General features: G+C 33.7%; 1 pseudogene; it reads right to left on the bottom strand.

Moving 5' to 3' along the window:
* Positions 1-7,349: 7,349 nt before the first annotated feature.
* LOC122101716 lies at positions 7,350-7,449 on the bottom strand (annotated as a pseudogene).
* Positions 7,450-9,968: the final 2,519 nt, after the last annotated feature.

The following is a 9,968-nucleotide window of genomic DNA, read 5'->3' as shown; positions in this document are numbered from 1 at the left end:
TGATGATACTATTTAAATACTTCAACTTCAGCTGAAAAGCAAAAAGTTTAAAAACTGTTAAAAAGTAAAGTAATAACTCAGAATATATTACTATTAATAATAAGCATAAGATAAATTTATAGTGGTAGTCAAGTATGTAAGAAATGATTCAATTTGCCATTCATTTACACTTAAGTGAGAAATAATTTTCTAGGTCTTTTAAATTATCATAAGTTTAATGAAGAAATTATTCTGTCACATCATATGATAATTATATAAAGCTGATATTAGAGCAAAGAACAGATTGTATTAAGATTTTGGATGTTAATGTACATACTTATTTTCGTTGTGGGAAAATGTGGGGATTTCAACTTGGGGTATATTGTTCTTTCTAGGCCAGAGTGATATCAGTGGTTAATTTTAGGATAGGGGTTCCCTTTCACAAAAACATGCTCCTGATCTGTTCTTTTAGCCTTCCCATCATCAATGGCAACAGAATTGCACACCAACTTGTCTAGCTTGCTACCTTGACTGGCCTGGATCCGCAGTCCTTCCAATCTTAGTTTGTAGATAGTGCAGGATGATGGAAATGATCCAATTCACTCAGCTATAGATGGAGAAGTAAGTCCACTAAACTTTTGGCTTGGGTTCTGTTCTCAAGCCTCCTAAGTAGTTAAGAGTACACATGGGATCCCCTGGTGCCAAACAGTAAGAATATTTTTAAAGCAACTAGACATATATATGACTTAGGCTTGTGAATATCTCAGGAAAAGAATAAAAGAGCAGTGCAGCTTAGAGGACAGGCAGAATTTTAACTAGCTACTCAGAGGCTGAATAAGCTTAGCTAGCTACTCGGGAGTCTGAGATCTGAAGACCACTGTTAAATCATGAAAATGCAAGCGATTATCTCAAAAAAAAAAAAACCAGAATTGTAACAGTGGCTGAAGTGGTAGACCACTATCTTTGGGCACAGAAGCTGAGGAATAGTTCCCAGGCACTATCAAGGCTCAAGAATGGTGAATGAGAAGTACAAGTTGTCATTTCCAAAACGAGCTTTACAACGTTGGTGCGGGGGGGGGGGGGGGTGGGGGGGAAGGAGAAGGATTGGGATTAGGGGGGGAGGGGGGAGGCTGGGAAGGGATGTGAAGGATAAACAAAGGAGAAGGCTGCAATGCTTGGTAAGAAATGTACGCATTATCCTGCCCATGTAACTGTAACTCCTCTGTACAGTATGTTCACAAATAAAATTAAATTAAATTAAAAAAAAAAAAGAATGGTGAATGCATGCATGAGCACATGCACATGTGCACGTGCGTACTCGCATATGAATGCACACATACACAATGAGTATTTCAAAGTGATGTTCTTTATTTTTTTTTTACCTTGCTGTACTTTATTTCCCTGTATTAATTCACAAATTAACAAAATCAGCTAAGGACCTATTTACATAAAATCCATCATGTTTCTCTAAAATCTACTCTCTTTTTGGAAGCCTGCTTTTATTTGACCCAAAAGTAAATTATTCAGGAAGTCAATTCATCACTCTCAAGTCTGTAGTATTTGATGATTGTTTAGGATCCTCCTAGCAATATGATTTTGTGAAATCCTGCATCAAGCATTGTATTTCTTTCACTAGAAGAGAAACCTCTGTCAAACAATTAATAATAGTTTATTCTACTCCTGGCATTCATCTGTACTTTTATTTTCTTCATATATTTCATGATCTGTCTGTGTATGCCAAAGCCTGACATGAAAATAAAAACACCCTTCTCAGCGCTTAGCATGTGTATAACATTCATATATACTGAAATTGTTTTGGAATAAATAATTTTCATCCTGACTACTTTGAGAAAGAAGAATTGGTTTCTCAGCACTTTAGCTAAGAACTTGAGGGAAAGAAACAAAAGGAAAAGTGAGGAACAACTCAACACATAGATTCAAATGAAACAAAACAACCTTAGAAAACACAAATTAATTCAGTACTCAAGAACCTGCAGGAAATGAAAGATTTAAAAAAAATCAACTATGACAAGCTTATGAAATTCCTGACTACATGGGAGTTTTTAGGATAGTGGCTAAAACCCAGACAACAGAAAATTCTGTACACAATGCCATGCACTGTTATTCGAAATTCCAGGAAGAATAACATCAAGTGGACTAAGCTCAATTTCATACACAAGTAGGAAGCCAGTTTCTAGCTGAAAAATAATCAGGAAAACTTAGGGCTGGGGGCATGAAAAAGTTGTAAGAACACCCATTTAAGGGGCACAAAACACTAAATTCAAACTCTAATATTAGGGGTATTAAAGAAAAAGCTATGATTTTAAATAATTAGAACAATTGTAACACTTGACTATTTGAGTGTAAAAAAATCCATTAGAGTGATAGAATGAACCCACGTTCCAATGCTACTTTAGTGATAATGTTTAGTGGTACTTCAGACAAAACAGAGTTATCTTGCAAATGAGCATGGATGTGCATTTGGATGATGGAAATACTTTACTTACACAGGTGTAAATTAAATAGATTTTTTTGGGTAGATTGTAGTTCTTGAACAAAGAGCCTGGGTGATGTCCTTGAGCTTTTTCTCTCAAGGCTAACACTCTAATACTTTGAGCCACAGTTCCAATTCTGATTTTCTGTTGGTTGTTTGGAGATAAGAGGCTCCTGGGCATTCCTGCCCAGGATGGCTTCAAATTCCTACTCAGGATGGCTCAGATCTCAGCCTCCTGAGTAACCAGGATTCCAGGCATGAGCCGTCGATGTTTTTTCATAATTTAGTAAATTGTATAGTTACAGAAGTTATAAATTATCATTATAACCTGTGTAATATATGTGTGTATGTATAGATCAATGCATACAGTTAGAAATATATTAACATATTTTTGCATCTACAATAGATTTATGACATCATCCTTCATTATAAAATAAAATGGAAACAAAGTTAATAAGGAGCAAAACAAAGGGAATTGTTACACGTTTCTTTTTGTTGAATGGAATATGAATTGTGAGAATCAGTTTGGGAAAACCATATTTACTTTAACAAAATGGATAATTGCTATTAATTCCAATCCATCTATTTGCCCATATTGTGCATCCTCACACATGCGTGACAAAGTCAAACCACATATTTGCCTTTGTATTTAACTCACTTGTTATAATTTAGGGGATAGATGAAGTAATCAAATAAAGATTAAAATAATAGTAAGTGAGGCTATGAGTTAGAGCTGAAAAAGATTTATATATGATAATAACTAATTAAAATGCATATTTCTTACTTCAAATGCATCCACAATCTGGAGGTGACGCATGCTTTTTGTTTGTTTTTGCAATGTATATCTAACAAACATATCCACAATACTGATTTTCAGTCAATATGATGGGATATTCAAACTTAAAAAATACGGAGTTTATTATCTTAGTGTGAATAGATACAATCTTACAAAGAATGTTATTTTCAACAGAAATCCGGTAAGAGTTTATCCACCTTGAGTTTCACAGGAATAACCAGAGAGTAATACCTGTTTTGTCAAGTTGGTCAAAATCACTCCATGAGTATATCTTAAAAGTATATCCAATTTAAGAGGTCAAATACATATTTTGTACTGACAGTCATCTTACAGCAATAACTTACTACCTACTTATATGAGTATCTTCTTTCCTAGCATATACTAAGAGCTGAAAGTGTTCTCTTTTATCTAACTTAATGGTGTAAATGCTTTGATTATGATGATGTTATTATTTGACAAATAAAATGTACAGAAGTGTGCTTCTACTGAAATGACAGGACGGAACATTGATAAATAACAACATTGCAACACAGCTCTTTTCAGCCTCACTCTGTCCACATTGGCAAGAAACATTGCAACCGCACACACACACACACACACACACACACACACACATGTGCGCACATGTACACACACATATACATGAATGCCAAATTCAGGGTTTATTGTACAAAAAAGTTCAAATAAAATATTAGTGATTAGGAAAAATAATAATTTGCCTTATTACAAAATAATACATAATCCAGTCACCACGGTTGTTACATTTTACTTGTCTCTCTCACATGTGACCACTTAATTTATTTTTAGTTCATTCATTCATTCATTCATTAGTTTGGTGCTAATGCTAGAGCTTGAACTCAGGGCCTGGCTCTGTCCCAGAATTTGTTATTATTTTTGTTTTAGTTTTCTCAAGGCTACAATTTTACTGATTATACTACAGCTCCATTCCAATCTTTTGTGGTCACTTTCAAATCATAATCTAATGAACGTTTTTTTCTTGGTCTGGTTTCAAAGCACAATCATCAGATTTCATCTTTCTGATTAGGTAGGATTAAAGACCTGAGCCACCTGTGTGGCTCCTACATTTTCCTATACTTATGTAATGCACATACTTAGATAGTAATTTAAAACTGAGATCCTAGAAGCAAGATGTACAGTGATGATATTGTCCTGTCAGAAATTCAAGTTAGTAATGAAAATTTATTCTTAAGACCATACACAAAAATACTTAAGAAGAAATCTGAAGATGTGTGTGTATATGTGTGTGTGGGGGAGGTGCTGTTGCAATATGTTCCACATATAAGCACTGTGCAGGGGTGTCCAGCTATTCACAGTTATTGCATGAGTATCTGCTTTGAGATACCAACTCATGGAAAATGTCTAGGTGTCCACTCTAGGCTGCCCAATGGAGAAGGGTATACTCATCCTCATCCCTAGTATTCATATGAGTGGCCATTTTGGAAAGTAGACTCCACACTTTAGTAAGCTGCAAGGCAAGCACTCTACCACTGAGCCATTTTCCCAGCCCAAGGATTAAGATTCTTGTCTGTAATTTGGTCAAAGATATTTCTCTTTATGTAAGCGACTAAAAATTTATTTACTAATTTCAAGTAAATACATAAATTCTCTTTCCATCACTTTTAAAATATAAAAAAATTGTTAGCTCTGTAAATTGGTTAGAAGCATGGATTTTGTGGCTAGCTAGGTCATTGTACATCTGTATCTCTTTTCCTCTCTCTCTTTCATGGTTTTCATAGACAATATGATTGCTCCATAATTATCCTAATTTATTTTGCTTTTATATTTTTGGTTGCATCATTTCACATTCTGCTCTGCCATTTCCCAAGACAGCACCACATAAACAGAAAAATCCAGAAGTGGTGCTGTGGCTCAAGTGGTAGAGCCCTTGCCTTGATTTGAAGAGCTCAAGGACAGTGCCCAGGCTCAGAGTTCAGGCCCCACAGCTAACTAAAAAAAAAGAATCTAAATACTTGATGATTTTACTAACAGATCTGACTGAAATCAGTTTAATCACAATTTTCCTGTACAATGAAGGAATAGGTCCAGGCTATGAAAGCAGCTAGAGAAGGCAGGCAGATTGTATCTGTGAGAAAACTTTGTTGAAAATAGAGTCAAGGATTATTTACTGGTGATTCACTTGCACTTGAAGCATGATTCTGAACTATTGCTTGCTGATTCTGAACTACTGCTTTGATCATTATATTCTCCAATTAGAAAAAGTGAAATTTAACTGATAGCAAAGGACCACTAATACATTTTGACTTCTCATTAAGCATCTTCGATCATCAAAATCACCTGAAGACAATAGACAGTCCTATTTATAGATGAAAACAAGTGTCTTTCAAAAAACAAGAATTTAGGTAGTCAAACAAAGCACTTCTATTTTACTACTGCATTATACATTTTTTCTAATATTGGATACCAACATTAGAAAGATACTAGAAAGCTCTTAAAACCCATATGTTGAATAGTGAGTTCTCTTACACTATAACATCGTATTTCCCAAATCATTTACATAGAAGGGATTGTTTCCTATTTTCTCATTCCTAGTATAAGATGCACATGAAGACATCACTAGTCCTCATTTTCAGTCTGTACCTTTGAATACTGAGGAAAATCTTTCCTCTGCCATCAATTCCCTACTCTTCAGTTAGAATAAGTTAGAATAGTAAAAATGGAAAAAGAAAATAAATCATGGTGAAAAAACATATGCAGAAAATTCACCAAATTTTTGTTACCAGTTCAACCAATGTGAACTATTGGGGAAATACATGGACATCTCATTCCCACTGGCACTCAAAGTCTCTGGTTAGGCAATTCTGATGAAGACAAGTAACAAGATGAAAAAGTGAGGAATGGTATCAATTGCAAGAAAAATGGAGGAGGATCCAAGCAAATTTCTTCTTTGGGATACCGAAATTAATTGGCTTACTATGGTGCGGAGACTACTTTCCAAAAAGGCCACCCAGATGAATACTAGGGATGAGGATGAGTATACCCCTCTTCATCAGAAAGCCTAGAGTGGACACTTAGACATTGTCCATGAGTTGGTAGCTCAAAGCAGATATTCATGCAATAACTCTGAATGGCTGGACACTCCTGCACAGTGCTTATATGTGGAATAATACCAGAGTGGCTTCTTTCTTACTTCATCATGATGCGGATAACAATCCCCAAACTAAAGGCCTCTTGACCCCCTTGCATCTTGCTGCTGGGAATAGAAATAGCAAAGAGAAGCTGTATCTCCTTCTGTTGAACCATTGTATCAAACCAGGTCTGAAGAACAACTTGGAAGAAACTGCATTTGATATTGCCAAAAGGATAAGTATGTATCACTGCCATTTTGAAGTTGTGGAAGGCTGTACAAATTGTTCTCCTTCGTAGTAATGGTTTGGTTAGCTTTCTTAACTTTCAAAAATGCCAGTCCATCCTTTGTGTCCCTTCAAATTTTTTTTCACAATACAAAGCGACAGCATTATCTTACTTTAAAAATGCATGGATTTCATGGTATTCTTCCAAGTGAATTGCCTGACTTTGATGTCAAAATGTATTCAAGAGTTGTTTGTATACATCTATAAAGATTTTTACAGAGTTTGTAATTTTTTTAAATCAGACATAATTTTAACTTATCTGTTGAAATGAATAGTATAGAAACTAAAGATGTTGCTGGTGCTTTTCTGAAAAAAGTATATCTATGTTTGTATAATGTCCATAATCTATTTCATTAGCTCCTAGATATAATACTTTGAATTCTACATTGTCATATAATGTATAGATTCATTAATAAATGTGTCCTTTCAGATTGCATTCCATATCGAAGTTTAAGATTCCTTTTTTTCTAGGTCTTTTTATTATTTTATTTCTTTGGGATAAAATGACAATGTTATCTAATTTCAAGTTTTGTAAAAGTTATGCTATGTAAGGGCCTTTCTAAGGTGAAGATTTAATACACTGATGTCAAATTAACCTTTAATTCTATGAATTACATGTATTGTTACACTTCTATTTTTGTAATGAACTTTTTAATAACTATTTTTCATTTCTTGCATCAGAAGAATGAAAAATATGGAATACTTCACAAATTTTCATATCATCCTTGTGCAAGTGTCATGTTAATCTCTGTATTGTTGTAATTTGGGTAGACCTGCTGCTGAAGCATGTAGTGTACTATAAATTTAAATACTTAATGATGGAATCTTTATACAGGCATATATCCATGGTTGCCTATTTGTAACAAGGAACCCCTATTGTTCCTAAAAATGCTATTGATCTTATTTCTCTAAAATTCTGTGTATAGTGGGAAAAACTTATATAGTTTGGTCGATTGCTCACATTTAAAATTTTTTGGGCAATGACTATTTTGTCATTTTCATTTTAAATTTGATCATACTTTGAAGCCTTTACAGCTAAGTCCAAAGGTGATGGCTTTTCAAGTACTTATTTATCAACTGAGTTAGCTTTGTTGAGCTAATGGACTCAAAGTAAGCCTTGCTTAAGAGCTACTTCTAATCTTCTGCAGATTAAAATTTCCCAAATGAAGTCTTGTGGGACAAATGTCTACTTGAACCTTTACCCTTCTTCCATGTAGGAACAGACCAAACAGAATATCTTACCCTGACAGCATAGATTGTCTTACTGGAACAAAACTAATCTTAGTTACAAGGGATCATAGAAAGATGAACAGTTCAGACAGAATTGTCCAGAATGGAAGGCATTTTATCGAAATATAATTGGTTATTATACTTATCATTTCAAAAGTAGCTAAAGCAAAGAAGGTGAAAAAATTGTTCATATGCATGATTACCTACTGTCCTGGCCTGTCTATAATCCAACCAGGCAGAACTTACACTACTGACTTTCTATCACCAAATATTTCCATAGCTCCTGGAAAAGTCCATATGTTTCTCCTCGATATTAGACCTTAAATTGATAATGTTTTAATCACAGTGTTTCCTCTTTTCTCTAGGCTGTAAATCTACAAATGGTAAATCTTTAAGTCTAACTCTACCAAAAACTGAGGTAGAGATAATTGAATAATACTTTAAAACAGAGTTGCCTTTGATTCCCTAACCACAACACAACAATGTAAAAGAATTTTTATATTATATAAACTTATATATTTTATATTTGTATGTGCTGATTTTAAATTTCACACAATGAATCTTACTAGAATTGATAATTTGACAAATATACTGACATTTATTCCCATAAATAAACTGGAACATAAATGATTAGGATTAGAATATTTATTAGAATATAAATAGTATCAATGCAATATCTTCGGTATAAACTTGTGATACCTTCTAAATTTTCGTGGTCTTCTGAATTCACATGTAAAATAACATATTGTTTTCTGCTAATCTATAAGGGATTTTACTCTGATGCTCTGTTTATTGTTTTAACTCACTGGTCCCAAATTGTTTTTCTCCATATTTCTGAAACATTCTTGCTGATTATACCCAAATTTGGTGATATGATGTCTGCAGGACCCACGAGTTCTAGGATACCTGGTCCCAGTTATCTGCATCATCAGATAACAAGGGCAAGACTTCTGACATAGGCCCATACAACATGCCAACAGAAAATAATTGAAGATTCATCTCAATTTCTCATTTCCTATAATATTTCAGGGCCCCAATTCCTTACAAGAATTAGCAATAATGAATTGTGAAATGCAAGGCAACTTAAAATGAAAGATGAGATCACAAAATCTGAGAGAAAGTACTGTAATTCAAACTTTCAATTTACAGATGACCAGCCCATATGAGTGAACAAAATCACAAATGAACAAGATTATTTTTAATACCCCTCTCCTAATGATTAATGAAAGATTTCAGTGCAGCCAAAAAAATAGTTTCTGGAATGATAGATCCATAATTGGTCTACTAAGGTTAGGGAAACTTGATTTAGATGTCAAATATAATTTAGAAAAACATTAACTGAGAAGATCTTTAGTGCTTCAAAACACTGGTACTTCAGTAAAACTAGGTTCTGTAGTATAAAAATGTTGTCATTCTCAAACCAATGATAACCTACATTTAATCTCCTGAAAGTATATTCATTTTCAAATAAGCTATTTAAAATCACATTTGCCAAAATAACACTTGACAAGTAGATGACAGTGACATTACAAGGTTTTCAAGTGTAGGGAGCAAGTTACAATAGAGTTGATTTACGTACCCAGAAGTAATAACGAACAAGTTCAACCATTCATTAAATTGTAGAAATAGTACCCCCCACCATTTGTGTTGTTCAGTAGGTGCCTTCCAGAAATGTGTTAAATAGATCAGCCTCCCATATTTCAAACCCAAATATTAGCTAATAAAGTAAATTTCATCACATAAGAAGGTACATTTTAAAAATTCACTAATAATTGCCTTATCATATGTTGTTTCATGTTTTCCCTATCTGTCTACCATAGTAAGAAATATGACTTTAAGTCTTGAATATGGGTACTGATGAGAGATGTGACAAACATAAAATCTGTCTTCTATTTTTATCATAATCCTCTAAGGAATAAATTTATTTTTCTTCTTTTTCCAAAACTTATAGGTAGAAGAAATAAATTATCCTATGTAAAATAAAATAATCACACACCATTGTACAAAGCCATTTATAAAAACTGGTAGTTAGGAATAAATTCTAAGCCATTTTTAAAATTTCTTGTTGACTAAAGAT

The sequence above is a fragment of the Dipodomys spectabilis genome, unplaced genomic scaffold, assembly GCF_019054845.1.
Source record: "Dipodomys spectabilis isolate Male_0828 unplaced genomic scaffold, ASM1905484v1 ptg000679l, whole genome shotgun sequence".
Lineage (NCBI taxonomy): Eukaryota > Metazoa > Chordata > Mammalia > Rodentia > Heteromyidae > Dipodomys > Dipodomys spectabilis.
This window is presented reverse-complemented; position numbering and strand designations above follow the sequence as displayed.